We start from the raw sequence: 14230 nt of genomic DNA, 5'->3' as shown, positions 1-14230 counted from the left end.
CTTGGTTAACATTGGTTCCATGCCAGCTTTCCTTTGATAACTGAGTGAACTCAGTTAATACTAAACTTCTACGAACTTATCTTTGGTGTCCAAGTGAACTCGATAGACACTATCTTCTAAACTTGGAAAATAGAGGAATTCTTAGTAGACATAGGAAACTATCTTCATCACCTGAGTGAGCTCAATAGACACTTACTAGTAAAGATATAAAATTGTGTGTAACCTCAAAGACAATGTACAATCGATCAATTATTTTCAACAATCTCCCTCTTTAGCATTAATGGCAACACAACATATCATAATACAATGAAATTTTAGAGAAAGATAAAAGTAAGGATGATATCCTTAGTTTGATTTTGATTCTCATCCATGAGAACTATCTCTATCAGTGTGAGCTCCTTCTAACATCAATCTCTCCCTTTGATTTCAATTTCTCCCTCTATCAACAAACTCTCCAAGTTTATTCTTCATCAAATTCTTACTCTTTGACATCTTCAAACATTTAGAAAAATTTATCTGATGTAGAAAATTACCTTTACAAAATTTATGTGATATGACAACAAACTCACCCTCTTTGACATCTTATGCCAAACACAATATTCTGTGAATTTAAATGTACCTAATGTATAGATTCATACGCAATTTTCCCTTTCATTATTGCATCAAGTTGATTGATCTTCAAGAATAATTAGTTGATGCATCGCTAAATGTTGTTTAGTGAGCTTCAAATAGGGGAGTAACCCCTAGCTTACCTCTTAGATATAAAAATACATCATTAGGTATTGGCTTGGTGAATATGTCTACAATTTTTTCTTTAGTATTCAATATTCCAATCTCACCTCTTTGTCTTGCACCAATTCTCTCAGAAATTGATATTTTATTGCAATGTTCTTGGTCTTGGTATGCATTATATGATTCTTTGGTATATTAATTACATTGGTGTTATCACAGAAGATAACCATTCCATCCTTGATTTCTACCTTCATACCTACCAACAATTGTTGGAACCAAACAATATTGGAACAATTGACTGCTGCTACAACATATTTTGTCTCTATAAAGAGATGCAATTCTACTTCTTACTTGTCCAAGACACTAGTCTCTTACCTAGAAATAGTGTCCCACCACTAGTTTTCTTCCAGTCATCAATACTTCCTGTCCAATATACATCAGAGAAGGCTTTCAAATCTAAGTTGCCTCCTTTCTTGTACCATAATTCATAATCAATACTTTCCTCTTGAGAATAACCTTTGCATACTAACCTTTCTTTATTCTTTGAAACTTCTCTATTCTCATTTAGCTTATTTATGAATACCCACTTTGTGCCAATTACATTCTTATCATTGGGTCTAGGAACAAGAGTCCAAGTCTAATTCCTTTATATTTGTTCTATCTCCCCATTCATTTCTTTAATCCACCTTTCATTATCCAAAGAATTTTTAATAGTTCTAGGTTCATATTCAGTAAGTAAATATGCACCTTTCAATTTGTTCCTTGTCATTGTACCTTTTAACTTGTCTCAATTGCATGGTGCCTTCTAACATATCTTTCAAGTACAAGTAGTTTAGATTTAGAGCTTCTTTCACTTGCCTCATCATGATCTTCTACATCATACTTGAGTCCCACTATTTGTGACTCATGTGCTTCAAACTCAAACTTAGGTTGCACTAGTTGCAACTTGGTAGATTTTGACTACGATTCGGGTCCTTCAGACTGTGATTTAGGTTACATTGGCTGCAATTTGGGTGCTTTTGGAGATTTTGGGGGACTTGGGAGGTGAAGTCTATTGACTTCCAACTAGATTAAGCAATGTATCAAGTTCAAGGTAAATAAACTTTACGTAGTCTTCATGTTCTTTGTTGCTTTCTTCTTCACTCTTTTCTACACAAACTCATCAATTCTCACATGTGCACTTTCTATGATCTTATGAGTAGTTAGATTCAAACATTTGTATGCTTTTCTTCTGCTGGAGTATCCTAGGAATATGCCTTCATCACCTTTGACATCAAATTTACCTTTCCTAGTTTCCTTCAAGATATAACATTTGCTAGCAAATACTTTGAAGTAACTTACATTAGGCTTATATCTATACCATAGTTCATAAGGAGTCTGATTTGAGTCTTTCTTCAGTTTTACTCTATTTAAGATATGAACTGTCATATTGATTGCTTCCTTCCAGTATTTGATTGCAACATTATTTTCTATCATTAGGGTTCTTGCACAATCCATGATGGATCTATTCCTTCTTTCTACTATACCATTTTGTTGAGGTGTACTAGGTGTAGATACTTACCTTTTGATTCCTTTTTTAGTGCAAAATTTACTAAATTCATTTGCGATGAATTCTCCTCATGTATCTGACCTTAAACACTTTAGTTTCTTTCATATTTCTTTCTCAACTCTAGCCAGATACCACTTGAATTTTTGAAAAGCTTCAAACTTATCTTTCAAATACATTATTGTCATCATCCTAGAATAATCATCAATAAATAAAATGAAATACTTATCTCCATTATAGCTCTTATTTCAATAGGTCCACAAAGGTCTATATGAACCAGCTTCAAAACTTCTTCAAAATGATAGTTTTTCTTTTGAAACTTGTCTTACCCATCTTACCAATTTGACAATTTTTGCACATGCCCATATCAGGTTTCCTTATACTAGGAATACCTCTCACTCTTTTTTTCTTTCTTACCTTGATCAAGTTACCAAAGTTTAAATGACACAATCTTTTATGCCATAACCAACTTTCTTCTACTTGAGAAATGAAACATGAACTTTCACTTAATCTAGGTAGAATAAGTTACTAGACACAAATAGATTTTCTTTTCCATCTAGTAGCTTGGCCTTCCCATTCATGAATTTTACCTTGAATCTAATGTGTTTCAACTATGCCATACTTAGTAGATTTTAGTCCTTCAACCTATTAGGCATTATCACACTTGAGTTCATTGGTTAGTGAAATACAACCTTTTCCTTTTATGCAACAGGGTTCATTATTTCCAAATCTTACACTCCCACCATCATAGTGTTCCATATGTTCAAACTTTGTTTTATGACCATTCATATGGTGAGAACAACCTCTATCAATAATCCATGTATCATTTTTGCTAACATGAGAAATAGGTGTGATCTTATCATTTGCATCATCATATTCATCTTTTACAACAATATAAACTATTTCATCATCATCACTACTATCAAAATCTTTAGCCATGAAACATGACTTCTTACCTTTATCCTTATAGTCCTTGTAGCTTTTTCCTTTGTACTTGTTTCTTTTCTTTTCTTCTTTTCCTTCTTTGTTTGGACACCTTGCAACAATGTGAGCAACTTCCTCACAAGAAAAATAGATTAGAGGACTTTCACTATGGAACTTTCCTTTGCCTTTGGGATATCTTCTTGCAATCAAGGCTTCAATGACTTCATGATCACTATCAGAATTGTCTTCTTCACTTTCAAATTGTCTTCCTTGAGATTTTATACTATTCTTTTTGAGTGAAAGATTAGCTTCAAAGCAGACTCAATGCTTCTAGAGTTAGGAAAATAGTTGTCATAGTTGTCCAATTCAAAAGTTGTCAAACTTCCCACTAGGGCATCCAAAGTTATGTCATTCTTGGGATCACATCTCATTTCCTGAATAGCTAATACTCTAATTGCATAGATCGAAAGAAAAGTTATGAGTACCTTGCTAACCACTGTGATATCATCAATTTTTCCTCTAGAGGATCTGATTGCACTAACACTAGCTTTAATTCTTTCATTTTATTTTGAAATGTTTCCATCCTCTCTTATCTTCATTTCATCAAATTGACCTTTTAAGCTTTATACCTTTGCTCTCCTCACATTATCATCACCTCCATTGATATCTTTCAGCTTGACCCACATTTCATGAGAAGTAGCACAAACTTTGACCTCATCAAATTCAACATAATCAAGTGTAGATGCAATATCAATTATCATAATGTTATTATTCTTCTTTTCGAAAATCTCCTCCACAATTAAAGTTCTAGTAGGAGCTTTATATTGGGTATTGAAATATTTTAGACTTGAATCACTCATGGTTTCCATATGTAACTTCATAATTTCCTATCATGCCTTGAAGTTATCTTTGTTCAAATTGGTAATCTCTCTTCTGTAAGACATCTTGATCTTTAACTTAGGTTCTTGAAACCTTCTTTGCAAGCACTAAAAGATCTAATACCAATTGTTCAAAATATAAGAGGAGTAACTAAGAGGAGAGGGGTCAATTGTTTAGTAAAATAATAAATCCCAGATCCCTTAGATGTCAATACAAATCAAAACACAAATTTTGTTGTAACTGAATTACTATTGAAACTCGGTTAGCACAAAAGCACTTGGTTAACACTAACAATTTACTATCACTCGATAAGTACCGAAATATCAATTGTAACTTGGTAAATACCAAACATTTAGAACTTAAGATATTAAGTGTGATTAACCATAATTAACTTAGTTTCATATACATAAAATAAATAGCATGAACACAAGTGACACCAATATTTAATGTGGAAATTCAATTTGGGAAAAACCACCAATTGCAACTACTTGCTTTTTTTAACTCTTCTAAAGTGAGTCCTATTAGGAGCCAACCCTATTTAAGGTTACAAAACACACTCTTAGGAGTGACCCTATTAGAGAATTTAATCGCCCTATTAGGAGTGGCCTTGTTAGAGGTCTATAGACACTTCAATCTAGAAATACCACCTTGTTAGAGGATTTACAAATACTTGTTAGGCTAACTCTGTTAAGAGATTCAATTCACTACTACAATGGTTAGAGAGTAACAATGATATGACCTGATTGTTGATGCAACTATATTTCTAATTTAGATTTCAATTATGGCTCAAATACTTGATCCTTATCAGATCAACCTTTGTAGCCCAACAAGGATATTCTGCTTATCCTTCCAATTTGTTTCCTCTAAGCATCTTCTTATCTTCCACACATTCTCACTTCCTTTCAATCCTCAACTTGACGTTAGACTTATATCATATACATTGTCAAGTTAGCTTAAGGATGACTTATAACAATAATTCTTCATCTCTTTAGTCAGTTAGAACCAACAAAAAAATCCATAAAACTCAATATGCCAAAACAAGAAATCCTTTGTTAGCCAACCCAGTTTGGTAGACACTACCTTCTGAAATGATTTTCTTATGTTAACCAAGTGAACTCGGTTAACACTAAAACTTTATAAACTTCCTTTGGTAATTGAGTGAGCTTGGCTAACATTGGTTTCATGCCAACTTTCCTTTGATAACCAAATGAACTCAATTAACAATAAACTTTTGTGCACTTCTCTTTGGTGCCTGAGTGAGCTTGGTAGACACTATCTTTTAAACTTGGTAAACACTAAAATGCTTAGTAGATACAGGAAACTATCTTCATCACTCGAGTGAGCTTGACAAATAATAACTGGTAAAGATATGACATTTTTTGTAACATCAAATACAATATACAATTGATCAATTATTTTCAACAGAATGATACATGGGAATTTGTTCCTAGACCTAAGGACAAGAATGTTATTGGAACTAAGTGGGTTTTAAGAAACAAGATGAATGAGCAAAGTAAACTTGTGAGAAATAAAGAAAGACTAGTATATAAAGATTATTCACAACAAGAAGGTGTTGATTATGAGGAAACATTTGCACCTATTTCTAGAATAGAGGCAGTTAGAGTATTTTTGGCATATGCAAATAACAAGAAATTCAAAGTGTATCAGATGGATGTGAATCGACCTTTTTGAATGGAGAACTTGAAGAAGAAGTTTACATTGACTAGTCGAAAGGCTTTCCTCTGACTAAAGAAGGGCACATGATTTGTAAGTTGAAGAAAGTATTGTATGGATTGAAACAAGCACCTAGAGCCTGGTATGCAAGATTGGATAGATGTTTGGCAAAATTGGGATTTGCTAAAGGTACTGCAGATAGTAATCCATATTTGAAGGAAACTGAAAATGGCATTGATTGTTGAAGTGTTGTGTATGATATAATCTTTGGAGATGATGATGAAGAGTAATGTTTTTTTTGTTGAAATGAAGAAGTAATTTGAGATGAGCATGATTGGTGACACGAAGTATTTATTGGGATTGTAGATTGTAGAGAATAGTGATGGTATTTTCTTATTACTAACTAAGTATATGAAAGATTTGTTCAAAATATTTGGTTTGGAAAGTTGTAAACTTGTTGGTACACCTATGATAATTTCTCATAAGTTATACAGAAAATATGAAGCACCTGTTGGGACTCAAAATTGAAGCCCCAATTTTGAGTGTCATTGAGAAATCAAGCCCTTTAAATGCTTTTTAATGCATGTGTACCCAGGTGTCCATTTGAGGCCTAAGAGGTGTTTAATGTTTCTAAAACCTTGAATTTAGTACATCTATATGTTCCATGATGATAAATTAACATTCTGAGCTATTTCATGGAGTCCCATTTTGAGCATTTGTTAAATCTGCATTTTCACAGTGTCAAACAGCGATGGGATGCCTTGTTTGCAATTGAATATCTCGCACCCAGTAATGTTTCATGACTCACCGCTTTGGGATTATTTAGTGTCCATACCAAAGATCCTATGTTTTAGAATTTTGAGTCATTTTGAATCTGTTTAACTAGGTTTTGAATCCCTCAAAGTTGGTTGTTTATCGATGTCATGTTGATGTAATTTGTTCTGAATTCTGGGAAGCCGTATCTGGACTATCATAACTTTTGACCAGTTGTCCCAAATAAGAAATTTTTGTTTGCATCATATTCTAGGGGTCAAATACTTTCTAAATTATTAATTTGAGTTTATGATGAATCCATTTGATTATTTTTCAAACATGATTTCATTTGTGATATATAAAGTTTCACCGGTGTCAAGAAGTGCAGATTTGTGAGAACACCTATTTGTGATGTCATATCTTGAAATCTATAATAATTGAGATCAAATGGATTATACTACTATTCTTTATAGTAAAAATACTATAAGTCTGCCATTTTTCAAGTCTTGACGAATCCCTTTGCACACTTTCCTAGGTCCTTTCCATTTGTAAAAATTGTTATCCTATCAATATTCCCAGTTCTGCAAATCTAGGTAGCCAACTTCAAATGATTGCCATATGCACCCTATTACTTTTCATGAGCCCAAATTGTACATTTATACTCTCCTTGTGATAGTGAACCAAAACACCAATTTTTGCACCTCCAAGTGTCAATTTTCCCAGTTTTCAAAGCCAATTCTGAACGTGATTTATGGTTTTGACATGTTTTCTTGCAGGCAGTTTTGAGAGGGAAACTTCAATAGTCAATATCTTTTGACTGAGAATTTATCATGAGATGAGATTTGATAGGGTAAGAGTATGTAGAACAAATAATCAGTCTCCCAATTTTCAGAGCCCAATCAAGTGTTTTGGTTAGTTTTTAAGGTTAGTCAAAGGACCTCCTGACATAAAATTGACAGTTTGCAAAAAGATGTAAAATGAGCTTCAAATTCATTTTCAGTGGTTGAATTCATTTCAAATCAGTGCCAGAGGGTGAATGAGTTAGTTTTTGAGTTTAATCATTAAGAAACAAAAAAAAAAATTAGCTAGACCCACTTTAGGGCCGATTGATTTTAGTAGATTGTAAATTTGTACTTTCTGGAAGGAGTGAGCTACTACATATCAAAAATTAGGCCAAAATTTGAGATGGTCTTCAATCTCAACCATTTTAAGGGCAAACAGTTTAGGGAAAGAAATCATTTCTATCCCAAGAGGGACTACATCATTTGCATATCTTCATATTTGTCTTAGCTATAGTTCATGTGGTGTATTATGTTTCGACCATGCTAATGGGAAGTGCAAAGATACATACATGGAAGACTTGGGAGAATGAGATTCGAGATAAAAAAAATATGATCCACAAGAAGCAATCAATCAAAGGAAATTCACTCATGTAGCAGAAGATGATTTTTTCAAGAGTCAAGCCAAGTGGAGAAAATCTATCATATTCAGTTGGATAGTGTCTTTTTTCATACAATTCTATGGCTCAGTGACAAAGGCAGATTACAACATGCTACAATTGAGTTTCATTGAGACTCACTATAAATCAAATCTAAATTTTGATTTTCACAAATACATGATGCAAACTCTTAAAGAAGATTTCAAGAAATTTGTCAGTATAATTTGGTACCTATGGTTTTTTTTGGTGATCTTTCTACTTGTCAATATTCATGGTTGGCACTCATATTTTTGGCCAGCTTTCCTTCCTTTGATTCTTTTGCTTGTTGTTGGTGCAAAATTGCAGCATGTCATTACGCAACTAGCTCAAGAAGTTTTTGAAAAGTGCACTAAAGTTGAAGGATAAATTCTTGTTTGGCATTCAGATGACCACTTTTGGTTCAAAAAGCCCAAAGTAGTCCTTTATTTAATTCACTCTATTCTTTTCCAGAATGGTTTTGAACTAGCATTTTTCTTCTGGATATGGATAACTTACAATTTTGACTCTTGCATTATGGGAAGACTTGTGTATATAGTTCCAAGGCTTATAATCGGGGTTCTTATTCAAATCCTTTGTAGCTACATTACATTATCTCTTTATGCCCTTATCACACAGATGGGCACCTCATACAAAAAGAAAATTTTTGAGAATAGTGTTCAAGAGGGACACTCAGCATGGTGTCAGAAAGCCAAATTCAAAGTTAAGAAAAACCTAGCACCAAACAATGAGGAAGCACCATTTAAAAAGCCCCACATTGGAAATGGGAGGGCACATTAATGAAAAGAGGAATCCACTACAAATAGAAAACCCAAGGCTGATTCGTTGAAATGCTCCAACATAGGAGGCAGGGGAGTTTAAAAACCAAGTCACAGTAGGAAGCCATGAGGAAGGGAATCCCATGTAGAGGGCCAATTTTACTAGAGCATGGGGCAGGCGAGAAAAATGTTGCAAATAAAAGGAAGGAGCATGCCAATAGTCAAATCCAAAGAGAATAAGGTGCCATGTTAAAGGAGCAAGACATCTACTAAAAACCAGTTTTAAATAATAATCCCACATTGGGTGGACAAGGGAAATTTTAAATGTTTAAACACAATCGCATACACTATGTAAGATGTCTTAAAAGACATCAACTTTTGTGAGACATTGAGCATGTTTGGGCCCGATTCAGTTGCTAATAGCTAGAGGAAAATACTAAATTTTGAGCATGCCGACATGTGGAAGTCTAGAGTATGAGATGGAGGCTGAGCATAAAGGTATTACGATGCTACGAGTAAGCATATAATCACGAGGTGAATTTCAAAGGCCTACGCTCTTACAAAAAATGCATAAGAGCGTAAAGACAATTTTCAACATGGAAGATGTGTAAGAGTGTAAAGGAAATTTGCAAAGGGTCCCGATGTTATGCCAATGCATATGCCCTTGATATTGGAAGGTAAAATATTAGTGTTTGAGATGCTACGACGTGTATTATTGAGAGAGGTAAAAATTGAAATATTTTTATTGCATAATATGATGTGGGGCCTACTCGAGTACAATTGGAAAATGAAGAATTGACAAGTGGCATCAGTGACTGGGCAGAGTTAAATATAAAGTAAAAATTAAAATTCAGAGATATCAATGCATCAAATTTTCAAAAAATGAAAAATTTAAATAAAATTAAATGTTTTATATAGTTCAAACTATATAATTTTTATTCTTTTTCATTTTTATGCTCTGTTCATGGCTCGAGAGCCATATTTTCAAATTGGTCTCAGGGGAACAATTTTTATCCAAAATATGTTGTACAGTATACCATTGCAACCAAGAGGAAACAAATTTTCCAAATTTGGGGTCAGATTTTGCACAGGTCTTCATCGGTTTTCTCTGCAAGTAGATTTGTGTTTTCTGAGGCATTCTCAGCAAAACGGGCAGAATTCATCATGAAACATCAAAATTAGTTGAGAAGCAAAAATTGAAGTTTGTTGAAGCCTAAAATGAATTCTAAAAAAAAAATCATGTCTCTAGAGGTCATTTTAACTAATTTTTGTTGTTACCTTGAGTTCAAATCAGACATCAAAATCAGTTATAATTTCAATCAAATATCTAAGATATTTTGTGTTGTTGAGAGCCAAAATGATGAGGATTTGATTTTGTAGTTGAGGAGAGAGATGAGAGAGATGTTTTTAACTTGTTGAGAAGGTTTTCCAAGTGGACACATGTCAAATGCAGATTAGATTTGGGAATTCATTTTCTCCTATATCATTCTCTTTTTCTTTCTTTGAAAGGGTCGACAATTTTTCTTGTGCTATCAGTATGGTTCCAGTTTTCACTATGAAACCAAGGTTGTTGTTGGTTTTGCTTCCTATCTATTGAGCTAAGCTCTAGTAGTGAAGGCCACACATCTGCTTCTGTGAAAATTTTCATTTCATGTCATGTATTATTTTTTCTAAGATATTGGAAATTGATGCTACATCATGTGAAGTATTTTGAGTTTCATTTAGTGTTACTAGTTTATGTATTCAGTCTTTCCAAGGATGAATATAAAAGGGATTTACAATGAATTATTTGGGTTTTCTTATTCTGTCTCTTGATTCTTCATATGTTATTAGCTTTGTAATTGAGTGAATAAGGTTCATTTGATTTAAGGTAGCTTGGATGAGTTGTGTATTAGATCTGTTGTTGCTTTTGACTCAAGGAGTTAAGTAAATGCTTCAATGTTCTGATAGGGTTTCTAGGTATATGAAGGGGATATTTCATAAGAATAAAATTTGGGAATTTCAGTTGACAAACTTAATTGTAATGCAATCAAGTTAGGTCATCCTACTGGTAATGACTCTATGTTGCAATGGATAAGGTATCGATCACTAAATCAAATGCAAGATGATATGAATGTCATTTGCACAAATCTTTTTAATTAAAATCAATTCAGTATTTTATGTTTTGTAGTGGCCTTAAAGGAATTAACCCTCACTTAGCTTATGGTTTCATAGGTTATGATCTCTAGCTATTTCATTCATATGTCATTACATAAGTATCAGAAGATAAAAGGGGTTTTCATCTATTGTTATTAGGTTCAGATTATATGTTTAATTGCACTATTACCATATATTAGAACCTCAAGGTTAACCTACCTAGGTCTGGTAGAGCCTGAAGTGAAGAAAGAGTTATGCCTTATAGTTGGCCCAAGATTGTAGTCGAGTGTATCCATCATAGAAATTTGCTATCCTTAGATGCATTGGTCTGGTTTCTTGGTTATTTTCAAAACTATTAAATCAAGAGCCAATACCACCTATTATTAAGTAGAAGAAGTATAGATCTATGATTGGAGGTTTGCAATATTTGACTCATACAAGACTAGATACAGCTAATGTAGTTGATGTTGTTGCGAGATTTCAAGATGATCCTAAAGAATCACATTATGCAACATGTTGGTCTGACTTTTTGTGTAGTAGAAGTTTTCTGTTAAATCATAGAAAAGTCAGATGTTCTATTCCTAAGTGAAGCATAGGGTTTTGGATAATCCATCCATAAAAAGTAATCATCATGTAAACCCTATATCCTCGTTATTCATAAATTGTCGAGCGCGAAATTTTGATTTTTCAAAAAGAGACGAATATGCTGTCATATCCTTTTTTCCTTTTTCTCCTGGGTTACCTTTCTTCTTATTTGTCCCAGCCATCAGATCCGAGTAGATCTACCGTTGTCGTTACCTCGCTATGACAAGTTGCATGCTTATTAAGTATGGTGAGGTAACGAATGCTACATATTTTACGAGGCAGGACCGTAAAGTAAAGATACGGCGATCGAAGATTTGCTTATTAAATGATTTATTGTGCAGGTACACTTTCCAAGTTACCGTCCAAAAAGGATAGGGACCCACTAGAAATATCTGATATCAGAGCCAGAATGATGGTTTTTTCGGATGTTCTGCCACCTCGCTATCGAAAAAATCAGACACTTCGCCATTAGCGAAGTAGCGAAGCCCCATAAAATGGTAAAAGGTCGGCAAGATCTTTGGTGACATGGAATGATAAGTGACTACAGTAAATTTTGACATGTGCCAACTATGCAGAGATCTGATTCTCATCAATACCTTTCTAACTGAATGTACAAAAGATCCTGAACGTCAGCTTGGAATGGATCAATGGAGCTCGCTACCTCGCTATGAAGAGTTGCAAGGGAGATAATTATAGCGACATAGCGAGTTGGGCCCACCACCTTCTTTCTTAACAAGCCCTATAACGTATCTTTCGATCAATTCTGGATCAGATCCACGATTGTCATCGCTTCGCTATGGCAAGGTGCTTGTTCTTTATGCATAACAAAGTAGCGACATGTTGACACGTGTTCTCAGTCGTCAGTGGGTCCAGGTATAAGTGCCATCAAAGAAAGAATTATGTACGTGGCGAGTTCTCATTGGGTCAATTGACTGACATGACAAATGCAACTCCTAGTTGTTCTCTCTGCACCACATGATCGTAGGATTTTTGAAGATCGACGGCGCAGTTTTAAATGAAAAATGTAGTGCCACTCTCTGTATTAATTAGACAAGAAAGCTTCATCCGTGAGGAAAAACAGAGTATAATACAAAGAGATTTCATCAGTTTCATCTTACGCGAGCAAAGATTTGGAGCCATTCTTGTGCAGAAGCAATTACTGAAAGAAAAGCGCACCAAGGTCTGGTAGAAATCGTGAAGTTCTCTGTTCGCGAAAAATTTGCAAGAATACGGAGGAAAATAGAGACATAATTCAAGTAAGTAATATTACCATAATCTTTGTAAGCTTTTCAGTTCTAAAAAGATAGTCCAAGATGCCTCCGAAGAAGGGATTTTCAGGTGCAATAAACTACTTGGATAGAAATGTGCATGATGATTTGCTTGAGTTGCTTCCTGAGTCTACTGTAGAAATGGTGCAAGTTAAGAGGTTAACCTCACTAAACCCTAGGCTAAGGATAGCTGATGGATTGTATGATAAGGGTAATTGGGTTCAGGATGCTCAAACTTCTCAAACTGGTTTGAGTTTATTCAAAAAATGGTTTGCAGAAAGGAAGTTATATGCCCCTCATGCCAATATATGGAATTTTGATCTTGGAAAGCTTGTTGTTCCCAGTGTGTTTATAGATTTTGACCTGCTTGAAGCTATAGCGAAAAATTATGATCAAGCCACTAAGGTAGCGAGAAGAATGGATGGTGAGGCTTTAGTTACCATCAGTCCAGAGGAGATTAGGAAAGTTTTCAGTCTGGGACCTCTCACTATGTATCATGTGCCCATTAACTTGATAGAGTTAGAAAAGGAATATGTGTCCAAAAGGGATGTAGTTAGACAAGGTGCACTGAAAGCCCACATAGGCCAAATTGGAGGCCTACCAACAATAACATCATCTTCTAAAGAACCATTCAAGAAATCATGCTTTAATGCCAGGGTAGTAGAGATATATAGGACCCTGTGTAGAGTCTTCGGAGAGGGTGAAGAAGATTTTATTCCGGTGAGCTTCATGTATATGATCACCCAAATCTCCTCTTTTGGTGTGGAAATAATTTTTGATTTTGCATCTTACCTGGCTAATGAGATTCACCAGGGATTGGTGGGGATTGCAAAGGGCAAGGTGGAAAAGGTTTGGGGTCAGTACTCCCTATTGATGCATATGTTTCTTTTTAAAGGGGCTACTTATTTCGGTAAAGAGATGGTTTTAAATAGGGAACAAGAGGGGGAGGCACTGCCAGTCCAATTATGGAGTGTAGACATGACTTGGGAAGCAGAAAATGCTAGCTTTGTTAGATCTGATAGGCACTTTGCCTCTAAACTAAGATGCCTCATGTTGAGTGACAATCCCAAAATTCCTAAGGCATTAATGCATCTTGTCAGGCCTATGGACAAACCCCATAGTCTAAAAGTTTCACATAATTGGGGAGATATTATCACATATCCAGTCTCAACTGTTATTAGGGTCTATGGATTCAAAGGGACACCCCATGTACTACCCTATCAGGTACCTTTAAAGGTAGGGATAGCTGAATTTTTGTGGCATTTGGGAGGAGTGGAGGAGACCTTTTTTGCACAAAAGGGGAACAGGATCAATTTTTCCTACTTGCACTATAGCTCACCAATTTGTGATAACTAAAGAAGGGTGGATCTTTCTCCACAAAATTTTGGATCAGTATAAGATGGCAGTGTCTCATGCTCATTTTTGTGACACAGAAGGTTTCTTAACTCTGCTCTTAGACTTAGGATCAAGCTTCGTCCAAGTCAGCATGATTTCTATTTTC

At 34.7% G+C, this 14230-nt stretch overlaps 1 pseudogene; it reads left to right on the top strand.

Annotated features, from left to right (window-relative positions):
• The window catches only part of LOC149544878 (MLO-like protein 1 pseudogene), a 159665-nt pseudogene extending 150903 nt beyond the window's left edge, over window positions 1-8762 (top strand).
• Window positions 8763-14230: the final 5468 nt, after the last annotated feature.

This window comes from Cupressus sempervirens, chromosome 8, assembly GCF_028749045.1.
Source record: "Cupressus sempervirens isolate cs-2001-9-10 chromosome 8, ASM2874904v1, whole genome shotgun sequence".
Classification (NCBI taxonomy): Eukaryota; Viridiplantae; Streptophyta; class Pinopsida; order Cupressales; family Cupressaceae; genus Cupressus; species Cupressus sempervirens.
The sequence above is the reverse complement of the archived record's forward strand: the minus strand, read 5'-3'. Positions and strand labels throughout refer to the sequence as shown.